Source organism: Anolis carolinensis, chromosome 3, assembly GCF_035594765.1.
Source record: "Anolis carolinensis isolate JA03-04 chromosome 3, rAnoCar3.1.pri, whole genome shotgun sequence".
Lineage (NCBI taxonomy): Eukaryota > Metazoa > Chordata > Lepidosauria > Squamata > Dactyloidae > Anolis > Anolis carolinensis.
Genome location: NC_085843.1, coordinates 84,200,971 through 84,218,264, shown reverse-complemented (window position 1 = coordinate 84,218,264; position 17,294 = coordinate 84,200,971).

Genomic DNA, 17,294 nt, shown 5'->3' with positions numbered 1-17,294 from the left:
AATTCAGAGCAAAAACTAGCAATGTAAGCTATCTTATTCTTGCAGGCATAGTTGTCTTTGAATATACTTGATGGTAAGCTGTATGTATTTTTAAAGATTTATTTTTAATAATTAGAGTAATCATTCATCCAACTTCTATGTCTATCTATATATGTTTGTGTATGTATTTATCATGAAATTATCTCATGGGAGCCTTGACTTGTACTTATATGACAGATAAGAACAGTTGTTTCTCTTAGAAACAACTTGCTATGAAAAAACCTGTGAAGTGAGAAACAAATTTGTGTTTGCAGAGAGGATTTGTGTAATTCAGAGCCACATTTGTATGTGTTTGAGGCAGAATGGTCACGTTAAACTGTCTTTACTTCTTCTGGCAGTGAGCTGATACAAACTGATAAGTCTTTGGAAAGCAATGAGATGATATTATAACCCAGTGGGATACAACAAATAGAGATGAATAGGCTGGAACTGAAAATCGAACAGCTGCTAACTGTAATGATATATTTTCTAAGAAGTTGTACTGATTTACTGAAATGAATAGATAAGACACAATGTGCCACCAATGATGATGTTGCTGATGTTGGGTATGTTGTTGTTTGGGGGAATCCTATATGACCATTGTATACTACATAGCACTATAACTTAAATGTGTGTCCATATATGTCTGTATGTACCTTCAAGTTGCCTGTTGATCTATGCAAATCCCATGAATTTCATAGAGATTTTTAGTCAAGGTATAATCTGAGGTGGTTTGCCTAGTTCCTTCCTCTGAAATATACTTACTTACTCAAGGTGATCCCTCATAGTCCAAGGATGATGGTCCTCTTAGTGTAGTGTCTTGGTGGTGGATACATAGATGGCTGTGGAGACCTATTCTTGACCTGCATGTTCTTCCGTAGTGAGGACATCAGTTTCCAGGTGGAAGGTGGTCTCAGTCAGGGTTGGCTTGATGTGCCTTCCTCTTGGCACATTTCTCCCTTAAGCCCTCTATTTGTGCCTTTCTGCAGCACTGCTGGTCACAGCTGATCTCCAGTTGGAGTGCTCAAGGGCCAGGGCTTCCCAGTTCTCTGTATCTATGCCACAGTTTTTAAGGTTGACTTTAAGACCATCTTTAAATCTCTTTTAAATCTCTTTCATTCTTAAGTTGGGACATTCGGACAATGTTGCCAGTCCAGCATCAGCGCTGCCTCCAAAAAATCCTGCAAATCTCTTGGGAAGACAGGCAGACAAATGTCAGCATGCTGGAAGAAGCAAAGACCACCAGCATTGAAGCAATGCTCCTACGCCATCTGAAATATAACCTACATATGCAGACACAAAATACATCTACACATTTCAGTATCAATATCTCTAGATCTTGAGATTATAGTGAGAATCATGCAATCCAATAGATATTTTTCAAACTGTAACTCCCATCAGCCCTTGTCAACTAAGCCAATGGTGAGAAATGCTAGGCGTCATGTACATTGAGGACTGAATGATTCCAATCCCTGCAAATAAATTCAACATTTTTGAAGGCAAGTTTTTAGATTCTTTTTAGTCTTTCCATTGTCGACATCTCTTTCACTCCACCTGGTAACCATTTTGCACATCTTTCTTTTCAGCAACTGCAAAGGTTAGCAAGGGACACAGCTGGCTTTAGCTCTCTCATTTAAAAGAGGCCAGATATGCTCATGCTGCCTTGAAAACTCAATCCCAAGCCTACTTTGCCTTCTTTTCATACCCTAGGTAACTTATTTGATGAGTGGAACAAACTGTATGTGCTGACCTTTCAGTATTAATAATGAGACCTTACACGGTGAAAGCCTTGTTTGGTCCACCCCAAAGAGGTGGATGGTGGAAGGAGGTCACTCAGAGCCATGATGTTTTGCTACTAAATCCTGCTTAAAGCATCTTGCCCGCTTTAATGCTGGGCTCCCTCGATCCAGACTTCCTTCTTTTCCTTCTTCCTTCCACCTCATTTTAACTACAAGCCTATAATCAGTGCCTACGCAGGCATCTGTGTGGATTCTGGCAGGGACAGAGATGCAGGTGAGGACTTTGGCATTATCAGCTGAGTTCGTTTTGACAGAAATTGACACTGTCTGGAATCTGGTGTGTGTGTGTGTGAGAGAGAGAGAGAGAGAGACAGACAGACAGACAGACAGACAGACAGACATTAAAGCATTTTAATTGCAGAAATTTGTGCCTGGAAGATTTCCTACAATTTTTTTCCCAAACAGACACTTCCATTAAAAATATTAGGCACACAGAGCACTGGAGATATCTAAAACAATAATTTACTGATTATTTGATATTTTTTTAAAAAAATGATTAATCTGGAATCCCTACTGTGATGCTGAATCCTCTGGCTAATATCCTGTCATTGTTGTCATGGTTACAGGAATACCAGTTGCTAAATGTGAAGCATCAGATATAGAGAAGGGGGTGGGGTGGGGGAACCTAGATAGAAAGCCAAAGCAGACAAATTTAGAGCAGAGTATGTTTGCCATCGCTAGATGAACAAGGAGAGAAGTGGAGGATGAACAAGCAAGGGGAAGACTCAGAATCACAGAGAAAGCAAACTGGATATCAGTAAACGTGGAAAAGCTATGCAAGGTACTAAAACATGAGGGTAGGTGCAGGAAAACATGATTTCTTGCTCTAAACTAACACCGCACTACTATAGAAGAGGAGTGAAAGGATATCTTGGAAATCCATCTACATATAAATGTGATTTATTTCTATCATATAGAAAGACAGATAGGTAGCTTATTATAACTACTAGTGACACTTATCTATACTTTTCCAGGGTTATTACAAAACAATAAGCATTTTAAAATTAACTTAAATACCTAAAGAATGTATAGTCACTATAAAATGTCCATAATGCAAAATTCACATTATCAAAATACTGTAGTATAGATTTCTAAATTAGCAAGTGGGGGAGGGGGAGAATTAGGAGAAGAAGGCTGGGTAAATGACTTCACATACAGTCTGAACATCTGAACAACTGCTACATTAGCCACTTTGTCCTCCTACTCTGGGTGAGGATCAAACACTTTAGTGCAGGGGTCCTCAGACTAAGGCATATGGGCTGGACGTAGCCCTTCAAGGTCATTTACCCACCTCCTGCCCTAAACTTTAGACTTAAGACATCTTCACACAGGGCTAAATATCCAGGCCCCACCCACATTCCTCCCGAAATGGAGGGAAAGCATCCAAGGATGTTTCCTCCCCACCCCAAGGAGGAAAGTGTGTTTTGGGCTTCCTCACCCTTTCCCCATATGAGGGGAACAGGGTGGTGGGCCAATGTGCATTGCTGCCCTTTCTACCATCTGATGGGGACAGGGCTCCAACGCGCCCTGTCCTGTCCCCACCTTATGATGGGGGAAGGAGGGAAGGGGTGCAGGGTGCCACAAGCCTCTCTGCATGCCTTCCCTTTCACCAGTGACTGCCAGAATAACATCATGGCCCCCTGGGCCATGTGAAGCATTCCTTAGGGTCACCCTAACTCTGAAACAACTTGAAGGCACACAACAACAACAACAACAGTCCTAGTTAGCAGCTTTGAGTCTTTTTGTGGAGAGAAAAAGTAGGGTAATAATAATAATAACAATAAACAGGAAAAACTCAGCCACTATCAGGACCTCAAGATCGAACTGCAAACTGCAAAGACTCTGGCAGAAACCAGTACAGGTGATTGGCACACTGGGTACCGTGCCAAGAGATCTCAGCCGACATTTGGAAACAATAAACATTGACAAAATTACGATCTGCCAACTGCAAAAGGCCACCCTACTGGGATCTGCGCACATCATCTGAAAATACATCACACAGTCCTAAACACTTGGGAAGTGTTCGACTTGTGGTTTTGTGACACGAAATCCAGCATGTCTATCTTGTTTGCTGTGTCATACAATGTTGTTGTGTCAATAATAATAATAATAATAATAATAATAATAATTTTAACTATCTCATCAGCTAAAATGTCAGGGTCTGCAATACAGATGAAGATGAAAGGGCTGCCAGGCCCAGCATCTGAGTCAGTAGAAAGCAGGGAACAACAACAGCTGCAGCCTGACACTGAGGAAGCTACCCCTGCAGTGCAGGACCAAGTACCTCAGGCAAGTGGGAGTCCTGAGTTAACTCAGGTTCAGAAGAGCAATGAGGCAAAGTTAAGTATCCCAGCAGGGCCGGTCCAACAATGAGGCGAATTAAGCAGTCGCTTCAGGTGCAAAACATACGGGGGCGCAGTCGAGACTACTTTTTCTGTTGATTTCTTGTAAAACATGATATTTTGGTGCTTAATTTGTAAAATCTTAATGTAATTTGATGTTTAATAGGCTTTTCCTTAATCCCTCCTTATTATCCAACATTTTCGCTTATCCAACGCTTTTATTTTTCAGTGATTGGTTTGGGGGGGGGGGCGCCAAAATTCTGTTCGCCTACACTTGAATAATACCTAGGGCCGGCTCTGTATCCCAGAAAGACTACAACTGAGGACTCGTGCTATTCACCTGCGTAGATCCGCCCGGTTGGCACAGAAAAGGGCCAACAGGTGAGAGCACTTGTGCTATGGAGCATGAAATGTGGCACTTTGGATTTGGTCTTTGCTGGGAGCAATGTTTGGAACCTTCTGCAGCTTGGAGCTCTGTCAGATGACTATGTGTGCCTTAACGTGTGTTAGACCTTGGCTTTAGACCGGATTAAATATAGTTAGGATGTTTTGGTGAGGACCTTTGGACTGGATTATTGAATATGACTTTTGGATTATCCCTGCATAGTTTGTTATTTGAATCTACTTTGGCTTGAATCCTGGACTGACCGATGATGAGCATAGTGAGTGGTTGTTTATACTGAGAGACGCTGTGCAGGGTTGCGACAAAAGCAACCCTGCACATTTATTTATTCCCAAATAAATACAGTAGAATCTCACTTATCCAACATAAACGGGTCGGCAGAATGTTGGATAAGCGAATATGTTGGATAATACGGAGGCATTAAGGAAAAGCCTATTAAACATCCAATTAGGTTATGATTTTACAAATGAAGCACCAAAACATCATTTTAGACAACAAATTTGGCAGAAAAAGTAGTTCAATATGCAGTAATGCTATGTAGTAATTACTGTATTTATGAATTTAGCACCAAAATATCACGATATATTGAAAACATTGACTACAAAAATGCGTTGAATAATCCAGAACATTGGATAAGCGAGTGTTGGATAAGCGAGTGTTGGATAAGTGAGACTCTACTGTACTGGTAAATTTATGTTGGTTAGTATTGTCCTTCATTTTAAATATTGTTATTTCATATTTTTTGCATTACAAGTATGTGCAGTGTGCATTAAAAATCATTTGTGATTTAGAAGTCTACAATCTGGATTGCATGATTTTAATTGGTGTTTTAATTAATGTTTAATTGTATGGTTTTAATTGTAACTATTTCTTTTATATTTACATGTATTGGCCTCAAATTGCTGCCTGCTGTAAGGCCGCCCTGAGTTCCCTTTTTAGGTTGAGAAGGACAGGATACAACTATGCAAAATAAATAAAATAAGTCATTTCTGTTTTTTTCAAACTATAGTCTCCCCCCCCCTTTCCCACACACACACAGTCTGAGGGACTGTCACGACCCAGGCTACAGAGCACCAATAACCATACGCAGAGGCCAGATTCTATCTAATATCTTTATTAAGGAAATATATAAAGTTAGTAAAAGCAAATGTAAAAGTTAGTCCAGAAGCAGACCTTTCAGGAAAGGTCAAAATTAGTCCAAAGAAATAATGTCCAATATGAAATATTAAGGTCCAAAGTTGTAATCCAATAACCGAAACACTCACTTTGCCAGGCAAAGTGAGGGGAGATGACAAGGTCCTTTAGTCCATGAACTTGAGCAAGGCTAGGAAATAACTTGATACTTGAAACAAGGCTTGAAACGTGGAACAAGGTAACGTGGAACAAGAACAAGGTCCGTGGAATAACTTGGTAAAATCCGTGAAACAAGGCAAGGGTTAGTTCTGGGAAACAAGGCAAGATCCGTAGGTAAACAAAGGCTGGGAAACAGGAGCGGAGGCTGGAAACAAGGCAAGGCTTGAGCAGGAACGAGGCTTGAATCGGAGCGCGCTGTCCAGACACAACTCGCTCCGGAGGCTGACGAATTGACTCCGCGAAGTTACTACGCGGGTAAAACACCTATATAGAGTCTAACTTTCCCGCCGAAGCAGTTCTCTGGGAACCAGAAACGAAAGCTAAACTCTGAGACCAGATGTCTGACTCCTTAAAGATTCTCACGAAAAGCAGACTTAATTGGGTACATTCTTAGCTGCTATCCTCGCACTCCTGCGCGAAGCTGCTTCCAAACCCCTCTGTTGTTTACAAAACTCATGGCGAGAGAACACGGGAGATGTAGGCTCAGGGTTTGTTTGACATACTTCTGGGACACAACTTTCTTGCAGGTGCAAGGTTCCCAGATCTGCCTGGGAAAGATCTGGCTGAGAAGATTCCAGTTCTGACTGGGAAGGTAAAAAACCCAAGTTTTCTTCTTCATCAGGCATTACAATGTCATGAGCAGGACTACAAGGCCCATGAGTCATCACACTATCCCCCTCCTCAAGGCCCCTCCCAAACTGGGACTCTCTCCCCGAGGCGCGAGGTCGTGGCTTGGCGGGATAGGTCTGATGAAAGCGACGGGTTAGATCAGGAGCATGGACTGTGGAGGCGTCTTCCCAAGAGCGTTCCTCAGGGCCAAAACCCACCCAGTCAATGAGATATTGCAGGCGGCGGCGGTGAAAGCGAGAATCTAAAATGTCCTGAACCTCGAACTCGTCCTCCCCATCCACCAAAATAGGGACGGGGGCCGGCCGGTCTACATCTGGCCGCACACCATCCGCCGGAAGGAGCAGGGAGCGGTGAAACACTGGGTGAATGCGCATTGAACGTGGAAGTTGGAGTTTGAAAGTCACGGGGTTTAATTGCGCCACCACTGGATAGGGGCCAATGAAACGGGCATCTAACTTCCGGCAAGGGCGGTGGGAGGGCAAAAAGCGAGTGGACAGAAAAACCCGATCTCCTACCTTGATTTCGGGGCCCGGCTGGCGATGTTTGTCCGCGTGACGTTTATAGTCCTCCTTGGCTTGTTCCAGTTGCTGGAGCAAAAGTTGTTGCACCGCTGTGAGTTCCTGCAGCCAATCTTCTGCTGCGGGAACTTCTGAAGTTTCAATGACAGGGGGAAAGAAACGTGGATGGAAGCCGTAGTTTGCAAAGAACGGCGTTTCTTTTGTAGAAGCCTGGACTCCATTGTTGTAGGCAAATTCCGACAGTGGTAACAGAGAAGCCCAATTGTCCTGTTGGTAGTTTACATAACAGCGAAGGTACTGTTCCAAAGTGGCATTGGTGCGCTCCGTTTGCCCATCCGTTTGGGGATGATGAGCTGAAGATAAACGAGAGTCTATGCCCAATAGTTTTTGTAGTGCCTTCCAGAAACGAGAGGTGAATTGGGATCCACGGTCTGTGACCAAACTCTTGGGCAATCCATGTAGTCTGAAAACATGTTGGAGGAATAAATCTGCAGTCTCTTGGGCCGTGGGAAGACCTTCACAGGGAATGAAATGGGCTAACTTGGTGAAAAGGTCCACCACCACTAGGATCGTGGTGAATCCACAGGAAGGTGGTAAGTCAGTGATAAAATCCGCAGAAATTATTTCCCATGGGCGAGATGAGTTAGGAAGGGGGTGTAGAAGCCCTGAGGGCTTCTCCCTTCTTATCTTGGAGCGCTGGCATACTGGGCAGGTGTTAACATATTTTTCCACATCCTTGCGGATCTTGGGCCACCAGAAATCTCTTAGGATCAAATGCATGGTTTTAAATAGTCCGAAATGCCCTGCTGGTTTGCAGTCATGACACAGACGAAGTGCTTTTTCCCTGCCCGGTCCGGGTGGGATATAAACATGATTTCTATAGCAAAGCAGTCCATCTTTAAGCGAAAAGGGAAAATGCAGACCTTGACGAAGTTGGTCCTGCGCCCAGGCATCTGCTTGCTGACTAGCCCTGATTTCTCGAGCACAGATGGGCCCTGGAGTAGAGGGAGTTGAATCAATGGGAGTGGATTTGGTGTTCCCCACTGTGAGCGTGGCAAAGTTCTCGGGTTGTAGTAGTTGGGATTCAAAGGTCTCCTTGCGTCCTGCAGCGTATTCCGGTTTACGTGACAGGGCGTCTGCTTGCTTGGTTTGGGCTGGGGTCACATAATGAATCTGGAAGTTGAAACGTTCAAAGAATAAAGCCCAACGTTGCTGCCTCTGATTTAGCTTGCGGGCAGTTCTTAGATGTTCTAGATTCCGATGATCAGTGTGGACTTCAATGGGAAATTTGGCCCCTTCTAGCCAATGTCTCCAAGTTTCAAAAGCTGCCTTTATGGCTAATAGTTCTTTTTCCCAAATGGTATAGTTCCTCTCTGGTGCGGTTAGTTGACGAGAATAATAGGCACAAGGATGAAGGTGATCTCCCACCGGTTGTAGGAGCACAGCCCCAATTGCCACATCAGAGGCGTCCGCTTGCACCACAAAAAGGGTTTCAGGATCTGGATGCTGAAGGATTGGCTGGGATGTGAATAATTTCTTTAGTTGCTGGAACCCTTTCTCTGCTTGATCAGTCCAGCGGAAGGGCTGTTTTCCACGGATGCAGCTAGTGATTGGGTCAGACCAGCGGGCAAAATCTGGAATGAACTTGCGGTAGTAGTTCGCGAACCCCAAGAATCGCTGCACCTCCTTCTTGTTAGTTGGCGCCCGCCATTCCAATACTGCGGAAACCTTGGCTGGATCCATGGAGAGCCCTAGAGGCGAGATACGGTATCCAAGGAAATCTACCTCTTGTAGATCAAAAGCGCATTTTTCCAGCTTGGCATAAAGTCCATGATCCCGCAATCGTTGTAACACCATTTTGACGTGGTTCTCATGTTCTGATTGTGATCTAGAAAACACCAAAAAATCGTCCAGGTAGATTATCAAGAACCTATCTAGATAGTCCTGGAAAATGTCATTGACAAAATGCTGGAACGTTGCGGGAGCTCCGCATAATCCATAATTCATAACTCGGGACTCGAATAATCCGAATTTAGTCTGGAAGGCGGTCTTCCACTCGTCCCCTTCTCTGATGCGAACTAAGTTGTAAGCTCCCCGAAGATCCAGCTTGGTGTAAACCTTGGCTCCTCGAAGTCGGTCTAGTAGATCCGAGATTAAGGGCAGGGGGTAGCTGTTCCGCTTGGTGATATTATTCAATGCTCTGTAGTCCACCACCAAGCGTAATTCCCCTGACTTCTTCTTCACAAACATCACTGGGGAGGCGGCTGGGGATTGAGAGGGTCTGATGAATCCCTTGCGAAGGTTTGTCTCTATGAATTCCCTGAGAGCTTCTTGCTCTGGTTCAGTCAGGGAGTAGAGATGCCCTCGCGGGATCGGGGCCCCCTCCACCAAGTCAATGGCACAGTCATAAGGTCTATGTGGGGGTAACCTTTCGGCTTCTTTTTCATTGAATACATCCCAATACTCGGAGTACTTCTTTGGCAAGGTGATAATGGGCTCGGTGTCTGTGGCATGGCAGACCTTGGCTACGAGGCAATGAGTTGGCAGTACTTTGAAGCAAACTGCAGTTCTCTGTTGGACCAGGAGATGCTTGGGTCGTGAAGTGTCAGCCATGGAATCCCCAAAATCACAGGGAAATGGGGAACCTCAGTAACAAAGAAGGAAATCTCTTCCATATGTTCCCTTATCCACATCCTGGTGGGTTTCGACCACTGGCTTACGGGGCCCGTCTTGAGAGGGCGACCATCAATGGCTTGCACCACACGGGCATTCTTGAAGTCATGATATTGTAATCCCAGAGAGTCGGCATACTCTCTATCAATGAAATTGTTGGTAGATCCTGAGTCTATCATGGCGTGGATCATGACGGGTCCCCTTTTTGCTGACCATAAGGTGACCACTAGAAGGAACAGGACCCCGGTTGGCGGCTCTTGAACGGGTTTCTTGACCGGGTTGGCGAGCCTCTCTACGCCCGGTCGTTGGCTTCCCCCGCCGGCTGTGTGCCAGCCGCCTCAGACGCCTTCGTCTCCGTGGAGGACGCCGCCGCAAGACGGGCGGCGGGCTTCCCTTTGGCTGGGCACTCTCTGGCGAAGTGGCCCCCATTCCCGCAATACCAGCAGAGATTTAGGCGTTGGCGGCGGGCCTTCTCGGCGGCATCTAATCTGGGACGCACATTGCCCAACTGCATCGGCACCTCCTCGCTCCCTCTGGGGTATGGGGATGGTGGTGGGGGTCTCCACACTGGACGCGGCTGAACGCTGGCGGGAGCGGAGGGTTTTGCCCCAGCTCTACCGCTCTGGCCTCGGACCCACTGTTTTCTGTTGGCAATCATGACTTCAGCCCGTAAACATTGATCGATGAGTGCTTCCAGCGTTTGGGGAGGATCCACCTTGGAGATTTCCTCCAGCATTTCAATGTTGAGACCCTCCCGAAATTGTCCTCTGAGGGCAACATCGTTCCAGCCGGTGTTGTGGGCCAGCACTCGGAACTCGGCTATGTACTGAGACATGGGTCTGTCTCCTTGGAAGAGGCGGCGGAGTTTGTGCCCGGCGGCCTCCAAATTGTCCTCGATTCCCCAGGTCGCCTTAAGGTGGTCCAAGAAATGTTGCGCTGACCTTAGATGTGGGGAGGCTTGGTCGAACAGAGCCGTCGCCCAGTTAGCCGCTGGCCCGTCTAGGAGACTGTAAATCCACGCCACCTTGATGTCTTCCTGGGGAAACTCGGCATCACGGGCCTCTAGATAAGCTTGGCATTGGCGACGGAAAACATGAACCTTAGAAGCTTCTCCAGTAAACTTGGTTGGCAACGCCATGGCCGGAAGACGGATTCCGCGTTCCTTCAAACCCTTTATTTCCCCATCCTGTGCATTGAGCTTATCACGGATTCGGTCCACCTCATCCTTGTCGATGGTGTAGGTAATCGGCTGGCCGCTCGGCCCAGGTACGGTTCCGGTAGACATTCTGGCCGAGGTTAATTGGTGCTTAGGGTGGCGGAGTCAAGCTGTCACGACCCAGGCTACAGAGCACCAATAACCATACGCAGAGGCCAGATTCTATCTAATATCTTTATTAAGGAAATATATAAAGTTAGTAAAAGCAAATGTAAAAGTTAGTCCAGAAGCAGACCTTTCAGGAAAGGTCAAAATTAGTCCAAAGAAATAATGTCCAATATGAAATATTAAGGTCCAAAGTTGTAATCCAATAACCGAAACACTCACTTTGCCAGGCAAAGTGAGGGGAGATGACAAGGTCCTTTAGTCCATGAACTTGAGCAAGGCTAGGAAATAACTTGATACTTGAAACAAGGCTTGAAACGTGGAACAAGGTAACGTGGAACAAGAACAAGGTCCGTGGAATAACTTGGTAAAATCCGTGAAACAAGGCAAGGGTTAGTTCTGGGAAACAAGGCAAGATCCGTAGGTAAACAAAGGCTGGGAAACAGGAGCGGAGGCTGGAAACAAGGCAAGGCTTGAGCAGGAACGAGGCTTGAATCGGAGCGCGCTGTCCAGACACAACTCGCTCCGGAGGCTGACGAATTGACTCCGCGAAGTTACTACGCGGGTAAAACACCTATATAGAGTCTAACTTTCCCGCCGAAGCAGTTCTCTGGGAACCAGAAACGAAAGCTAAACTCTGAGACCAGATGTCTGACTCCTTAAAGATTCTCACGAAAAGCAGACTTAATTGGGTACATTCTTAGCTGCTATCCTCGCACTCCTGCGCGAAGCTGCTTCCAAACCCCTCTGTTGTTTACAAAACTCATGGCGAGAGAACACGGGAGATGTAGGCTCAGGGTTTGTTTGACATACTTCTGGGACACAACTTTCTTGCAGGTGCAAGGTTCCCAGATCTGCCTGGGAAAGATCTGGCTGAGAAGATTCCAGTTCTGACTGGGAAGGTAAAAAACCCAAGTTTTCTTCTTCATCAGGCATTACAATGTCATGAGCAGGACTACAAGGCCCATGAGTCATCACAGGGACTGTGATCTGACCCTCTGCTTTAAAAGTTTGACTACCCCTGCCTTAGTGCAATCACTCTCAGCCTGGCAATTTTAGGATGGTTTAGCATGACTGCCTAACAATTGCAACCCAACCCTTTTAGCACTTTTCAGACTGGAAAAAGCTGCTCCACAGTGTGAAGCCTGAGATGTGTATGAACTAATTGGACTGTCTTGCTCTCCAGAACTTCCAAATGTTGAAAACAAGAGTTTCTTTCATCTGTTTTCTTCATTGGTTTTTGATTTAATTCTGTTTTATTGGTAAGAAGTCTGTATGCAAATTCATATGCATACTTATATCTGCATTTTTCCTCACAGAGACTTTTTTGTATTCAATTTAATTTAATGAACACTTTAGAAGCAATTATAGTGTGCATTTTTAATAAGAGAAATTGCATTCTGGTTCAGGTCTTTGTTTGGAAATGTGAATTTGATTGTTCCAGATTAAAATGCAAAACAAAAAGGCCATCCAGATTGCTGTCCTGTCTCTATTTCAATTTTTTTCCATCTAGATTGGGAAGAAAAATAGCAGTCATGGGGAGTGGGCAGCACCAGAAAGTGGATAGCGGTGAGAAAGTTTTCAGACACAACACTCCGAACATCTAGTTCTTTTCTGATAAACAAGCACCACCTCCTAAGTGTGACATTATTGGCCAATTCTTTCAGAAAACTCCGTAAGAACCCCAAAGGCATATGTAGCCACTGAAGGTTCAATGACAGTTCTCCTCTATTGCTCCTGTCATGCTCTCTTTCTCCAATTCTGTCTTCTGTTTGGAAGCTCTAGTCTAAACTGGGTCATATATAGTTGGCATATATGCATACATGTCCTACTAAATAATATTGAAACAATCTTCCTCATACTAATTCTCCAGTTTCTCTTTTTCAATGGAAAGAAATTAAAAATGAACTTTAGATTGCTTCCAATTTTTTCTTATATAATAATTCTGTTTCTCTGAAATAGAGACAGGTCAGCAATAGCTGCAGGCGCCTGTCCAGTCAATGCTCATCTAAAAAAAAAAAAAAAACCTTCCCGAGGATTTTCCCAGCCACAGCCTGTTAAGCATTTGCCTGTGACAGGGAGGCAGGCTGAGGCAAGACTTTCTCCCAGTTTTCTGTGGTCATTTGTGCATTATTTGCAGAATTTAGTGGACAGATTTTTAGCAAATGATCTTTCCCTTTATCTTAGAAACCTAGACTTTCAGATACAGCATTTAAATATAGATCAAATCTCAGCACTATGCTTGTTTCTTTATCACATTTGTTTCAGTATACAAATTGGCTGAGTGTTGTCAGTGAGCAGCATAGAGCTAAGATGTGACATAGGTAATCATCCATATATTGCTGCTAATTAGGGTTACAGAATACGATGAGTTGATGTTTAGGACTGAGCTAACCTATAATAGGTAGAAAGTTGAGAAAAGTTTTTTCTGCTTCATTCAATATCATCCAAATACTTGCACCTTTTGAATTCCCTCAAAATTCAATTTCAAGATACAATTTGTCTAACTTTTCTTTACTTTAAAAACCCTTATTTTTCCACTTTAGATATGTCTGACATATATAATCAAAAGTACTATCATATGTTAATTAGTTAAGTGCTTGTGACAATGTGTGTATCTACACAATTCTGTATGTAATATTTGATCTGAATGTAAATAACTGGTGTGAAAAGAGCAAGTATGTTTAACTGAGACTTGGTGTTGTACTCCAGGGCAAGCACCTCTGTACTTAACCACCACACTCAAGTCCAAGGTAAATCAGCAAAGCAGTTTATTGAAGGTTTTATATATGTAAAGAGCAGTTCAGCAAAAATAGTAAAAACGTCAAAGTTTAACTGTATGAAATAGCCCACAAGATTCATAGTACAAGAGTAGCTCCAAAAACACTAGAATATAAAAGAGCCAGGATACACAAGGCAGCATAGAAATCCAGTACAAAAATCCAGGAACAATCCTTCAAACTTGGAAGCATGAAAAATGAACAAAAAAAGATTTGGAACTAGAATTCCCTTAGCAGGCTTAACTAAGACTTGTTAAGAGATGTAGCTTCAATAACCAACGTTGACCAGACTGCTGGAAAATCCCTCTGGCCTCCCTAATACAGACATGAAATTATGGTACTTCCCCTGACTACCTGATAATAGCTTTTTCTCTAACAATTACTTTGACTTTCAAAGATTCTGTTGCGCAGCCTGGAGTATATGAAAACTAAGCCTCCTATCTATCAGCTCATTATGCTCTCCAACTGGGCTTTCATCCCCTGAACTCATTTCAGCCTCTGACCTTGTTTCCCTAGAGAAAGACTTCTTAGCAGCATCTTGGCCCCTCTCTGGAATTTGACCTTTGCTATCTGGCGATACTGACTGCTCAGTTTCAGGATTTAAAATTTTATGCTGGCTCTCAGGTGCAGCAGGCCCATTAATCCAATGATCCACTTTGTCATTGACATCAGAAGCAGGCATAATCATGGACTGAACTACAACACTTGGGGAATTCAGGTTGTTATACTAAGCAGGTTGTCAAACTCCACGTATAGCTTCTTTCAGCTAGACATAGATAATAAGGTAGTTGTGAAGATAAAGTTGGGAATAGGACAGCCATAATAAACTCATTACAGGAAAGACAGGTGGAAATGTAACAAATAAATACTTACCTATATACTAGGCTTGCTCAAATAATTCGTTTTCCCCGTTTACCGTTATTGATTCGTTTTTTTCGATTGTTTTGAAGCAATATCGAACCTTGGTTGTCCACACGTCTGGATATCGCAGTTTCGAATCGCGAGAGGCCGTTTTTTCTTATTTCTTCGTTTTTTCGAAAAGAAAAAAAAGCTTTTGCAAAGCACCCAAACTCCTTTCCTTTTGCCCCTCAGCCAATGGGAGGCTCAGCCAATGGGAGGGGGCGAGGGGGAAGGAGGCCGAGGAGGAGGAGGAAGACGGAGGGGGGAAATGGCCGCCGCCGCCGCCTCGCCTCAGCTCAGTGCATTAATTAATTGGGCCTTAATGAGCCCCCTTCCAAGCCAAACCCACCAGAGAAACACCCTCAATGCAAACCTTGCAACGTCCTTCTCTCCTTCTTGGACACAAAGGCAAAGGGAGGAGGCACTTCGGGTTCCCAAGCGACCTGAAAAGAGCCATAGAGAAAGGGAGAGCCAGTGCGCATGCTCCACCCTCCAAGGCACACAAGGGGGAGTTCGCATGGGAGCCGGAAGTGTTGGGGCCTCCGTCCCTCCCTTGCTTTTCCTCTTTGGTCTCCCTATCTTGAACACAGAACACGCATGAAAAAAAACACACCATAATTTCACAATATATAGTTTAAATAACAAAAGGAAGAGGAAGGAAGAGGCCCGGGATGCGAGGGGGTGTGGGCCAGGCCCGTCCTCGGCTGCTCCCAGGGGCCCAGATTCGCACCCTCCCTCCCCCCAATACAGGTCTCCATTCCATACTACGCTACATGAACTTGAATGGATACTGTGGTTGTGTTGTCGAAAGCTTTCATGGCCGGGATCACACTGTTGTGGTATGTATTCCGGGCTCTATGGCCATGTGCCAGAAGCATTCTCTCCTGACGTTTCACCCACATCTGTGGCAGACATAGAGGTTTTGACGTCTATGCGAAGCTAGGCAAGTGGGGTTTATATATCTGTGGAAGGTCCAGGGTGGGAGAAAGAACTCTTGTCTGTGGGAGGCAAGTGTGAATGTTGCAATTGGTCACCTTGATTAGCATTGAATAGCCTTGCAGCTTCAAAGCCTGGCTGCTTCCTACCTGGGGGAATCCTTTGTTGGGAGGTATTAGCTGGCCCTGATTGTTTCCTGTCTGGAATTCCCATTTTCTGGGTGTTTCTGGGAAGGTAATGGCACTCCATGTAGTCATGCCGGCCACATGACCTTGGAGGTGTCTATGGACAACACTGGCTCTTGGGCTTAGAAATGGAGATGAGCACCAACCCCCAGAGTCAGACATGACTGAACTTAACGTCAAGGGATACCTTTACCTTTACCTACACACACACACACACACACACACACACACACACACAAGCAGGGACTATATATATATATATACACAATATATATCACACACACACCAATTTAACAAAGTTTCAGCCACAAAAACAAAGTTTCTGAAGTAGAACAATGACTTTCACAGTAAAGACAACCCAATTTAACAGGAAATAAGACTTTCAAACCAGGAACAGATTACTGCAATTATTAAAAAAAGGTTTATTATAAAAGCTATGAAAATTTGCCAAAAATCAGAGGATAAGGGAAACGTTCCACATTTTGGTGAGCTATCAGTGTTAAATGTGTTCTACCACTGTACCAAGTTTGAAGAAGATCACTCAAAAAATGAGGGCGGGAGAGCCCCCTAAGTCCCCCCCCCTTCGGGCTGTTTTTGGGCCACCGCGCATGCGCGTCCGCCATTAACGAATTAATTTAGAAAATAACGAATTTTCATTAATTTCGAAAAATTTTGGGGGCCAAATTCGTTATTAGCAACAAAAACGAAAAAACTGCCCCCTCTAGTATTGAAACGAGTTTAGAATCAAATTTTTCATGGATCGATCAAGCCTACTATATACCTAGGTATAAGTCTAGAAAACATGGGTCAACTTATCCATGGGTCAATGTAAGTATTATACCTTTACTGTTAACAAAAAAGAAACCATACAATTCTCTGAGTGGCATGGCAAAAGGAAAGAACTTAGTCCATCTTTGGAAAACCTAAAAGAAGCACTGATCCTCTCTATTCTCTCCTCCATGGCAGCAATTCTGGTCTTTTTAAATGCCTATATGGTAAAATGGCAGTGGTGGCAGCCAGAAGTAGCTGGCCCTCTGAGGTGGCATTGGTGCTTTTTCCTGATCCAGACTGATCCTCAATTTCTCCACAGGCCATAGTTTTGGCAAAAAATTTACCCTCAATTTAGACATGAGGTCAACTTACACATTAATATGTATGATAATTTGTAATTCTCACAATTCCTGGTGGCACAACAGGCTAAATCCCTGTGTTGGCATGTCTGCTGACTTAAAGGTTGGGTTGCTGACCTGAAGATTGCCAGTTCTAATCCAACCCCGGGGAGAGCACAGATGAGCTCCCTCTGTCAGCTCCAACTCCATGTGCGGACATGAGAGAAGCCTCCCCAAGGATGGTAAAACATCAGAAAAATCCGGGTGTCCCCTGGGCAACATCCTTGCAAACAGCCAGTTCTCTTACACCAGAAGCAACATGCAGTT